The following is a 3,339-nucleotide window of genomic DNA, read 5'->3' as shown; positions in this document are numbered from 1 at the left end:
TGTACATGAAGCAAGGTGATATTTGCAACAGAGACTGGCCTGGCATTTGAGAAATAGCTTATGGCCTGCTACCGAGCTTTATCAGTGACACAGTGCTTTACCGTGGACCATCAAGTGACCGTACACCAAAACGGCAACTGGTCATCATGAACTCGGCAAGGGGTATCAAAACTGGGCCTGGACAGAACACGTAGAGGGGCAAAACAACCTACAGGAAGAGGTAACTAAGGGGAATTGTCTTCTGTACAAAAAATAGAATAAGTTCAAACTGACATTCAGCGATTTTTTAAAGAGAGAAATGCTGGGTTTAGCAGCAAAGCTTTGCATACTCCAGCACCAGGATTGGCAGGGACGGCTGAATAATCCCAGGGAGCCTCACAAGGTTAAGAGCATGAGGAAGGCCACCATCAAACAAAAGAACCGCAGTAGCCTCAGACAGGGCATAGTCCAGAATGGCCTAAAAGAAGAGCTGCTGCTTGAGAGACTGATTCCTGGAATATCCAATAACCAAATCCCATTCTAACACCCACCCCGATCCAGGCACACCAACCATGAACTTGGCTGTTTTGTCCGGAAAACGACACAGGTCTGGAACTACCATCTGGACACCCGGAGAGCGGAGCTGCTGCAGTTAAGCCGTTTATCTGGGGCCTCGCTGCTCTGGAGGGAGGCAGACACAGGTCGGATGAGACCTCTGCTACAGGAGTAGACCAGAGCTGGAGAAGAGAGCGGTGCCTTGGTGGTCTGCATTTTTTTTCGATCTGTGCTCGCGTTCTCCCGCAGCCCCGGCTCAGCCCACAGTGCTCCACCGCTCAAGGAGACAGACTCGGACATTCAACAATCCTTCAATTATTTTATATGCCATGCTCATCTAGGCAAAGTCTGAGCTCCATGGTTCCTCTGCTTAGTGTGACAGTTATCAGTTATCTCCTCAGCCTATAATTTCCCCCTCCCCATTTCTGTGGTCTTGACTTTGGCCTCTGCTTAAGCCTTCCTGCACCTCTGGCTCAGTAATGGTGACACTGGAACTTAACCTAGCGTCCACCACCAAGTGATTCCATAAAGTGTCCCAGAGATTAGACTGGGGAAAACGAGTCCCATGGTATCTGACTAGGGATTTTCTATAAAAATAACTTTCAGGAAAATATTTTGTTCATCTTATCGCTTTACATTTTTAAAATGATGTTTGAGATGAATCCTGAATGGCGGATAGCAATTTTCTAAATGAAGAAAATGTCTAAGGGCTTTCAAAACAGAGAATAACTAGAAGAAAACGCAGGAAGTTAAAAATACCTTCTGGACATTATTTAAGCATCTGATCAATGTAAAATGAGAAATACATGAGTGAACAGCCGTGGAACGATTTTCTAAGCAAAACTATAAACATATTTGGCCAGTTTGGGGCTCATTTCTACATCAATTTAAAGACATGGATGGTTTCTATCCTTGTTGCACAAGAAAGCAATGAGAGAGTGTGCTGTCAGTGTGGTTATGGAATTGGCCTGGTACCAGAGCTGTGGAACGGGAGTGGGGGCAGATGGAGGTGGGGCTAGTTAGTAGGATGTAATAATGATTAGAATGAGAGATAATCACAAGGCCCAGTAACGAAAACACAACGGAGATCATTTCATCCCAAATGGCATGCTGCCGTCCATCCTTAACTCATCTCCATTTCTGATTTCCCACTAAGATACAAAAGATAGAGGAAGAAGCAAATGGACAATAAAATCAAGACTAAGATGAGAACATCTTAGTTCTCATTCCCTGAAAACCAAGGGCCTTTTTACTAATCATAAAGTTTTGAGAGCCGGGTTAAGAAATAAGCAAATTAAACAAAAAATAAGTTGTTGATCTGTGTTTGTCTCATGCAATGCTCCCACTTCCAGAACCATGAGGAAGCCCTGTTTTTGTTCATCCATGTTTTTAAATCCATCTGCCCCCAGCCTTTTGAAATCCCTAGTGACAATACTAACGCAGAAATCGAGACCACATCATTTTCTTTCATTCATTGACTTCCTGACTTTCGAAGTAGTTTCTTCTCTTTCGCCGAGATTTTTCAGTATTTCTAAATCAGTTGAAATCTGCAGAGTACAAAAAGCAAAGAATGACATTAGAAATGATGGCAGGCTACAGCAGGGGTTCTCAACCTGTGGGTCACGACCCCTTGGGGGTGGGGTCGAATGACCTTTTCATGGGAGTCACATATCGGAGATATATATCAGGTAGCCTGCATATCAAATATTTTCATCATGATCCTTAATAATAGGACAACTACAGTTACGAAGTAGCAATGAAAGGGAGCTTTCAGTTGTGGGGAAGTCACCACAATACGAGGGAGCGTATTCAAGGATCATAGCATGGGGAAGGTTTGAGAATCACTGGATTCTACCATCATTTTCAGTTAGTCTGGTTTGTGTCTCTCCAGTGGAGTGCATTGATCCGAGAGCTGGAGAGGTCCAGGGCTGCAGGCTTTCGGATTGTATGATAACAAACTGAAAGTGGTAGGTATCAAGGAAGCAGGAAAGGACTGAACAAGTTCTATGACGAATGCAGGACAGAGGTTGCCAACTCACGGCAGGATAAGGCCATTCAGCCACCGGTGAGGGCAGTGGTCCCGGAGTCCACTAGCCATTTAAGGTCCCATCTCTCAGAACTGGTGTATTGAGGATTAATCATCAACTCATAAACATGGGGGTACACATTCAAACCACAGTACACTGTTGGGATCTTGGGTTTCCATAAATGATTTACCGTGGAATGCGGCCAAGTATGCCATTTCAATAGGCTGATTGGCATTCTCTATGTATAGACTGCCAGTGAGCGAGAGTAACATCCCAGGGGCAGGTGGGTCCCTGACACTCGCTGGTTAGCCAGCCTAAGCATCTAAGCAAGTGCCAGCCAACAAGAGACCTGATTTAAAAGTGGGGGGGGGGGGGGATGATGACTGAAGAATGAAATATGAGATATAAGGTTTATATGGTCTCCACCTCTCTCCCCCTCTCCCTCTTTTCCTCCCTCTTTCTCTTCCTCCTCTCTCTCCCTCACTCCTTCTCCCTCTCTACTATCCACACATAGACAAACCCCATTTTATCTCCTCTTTATGCCTTGTAATGTCATGTAAGTAGGCAGAAGTCACCTAAGAGCAGCCTCTGCACGTACTCCCGTAACCACTGAAATGCTTCTCTATTTTGAGGCCCTTTCATTCTTCTATTACCTCCCAAACTCCTATCACCCAAGCTTCCACCTGATCAGACATGGTCCAGTCATTGCCATGCTGATGTTCAGCTGATGTCTGGACTTCAGCACTCTACCTGACACAATGGAGTACATTCCTTATTT

At 45.0% G+C, this 3,339-nt stretch overlaps 1 pseudogene; it reads right to left on the bottom strand.

Moving 5' to 3' along the window:
- Positions 1-375: 375 nt before the first annotated feature.
- On the bottom strand, positions 376-750 carry LOC119814041 (annotated as a pseudogene).
- Between the last annotated feature and the right edge of the window lie 2,589 nt (positions 751-3,339).

Source organism: Arvicola amphibius, chromosome 5 (genome assembly GCF_903992535.2).
Source record: "Arvicola amphibius chromosome 5, mArvAmp1.2, whole genome shotgun sequence".
NCBI classification, from domain to species: domain Eukaryota; kingdom Metazoa; phylum Chordata; class Mammalia; order Rodentia; family Cricetidae; genus Arvicola; species Arvicola amphibius.
This window is presented reverse-complemented; position numbering and strand designations above follow the sequence as displayed.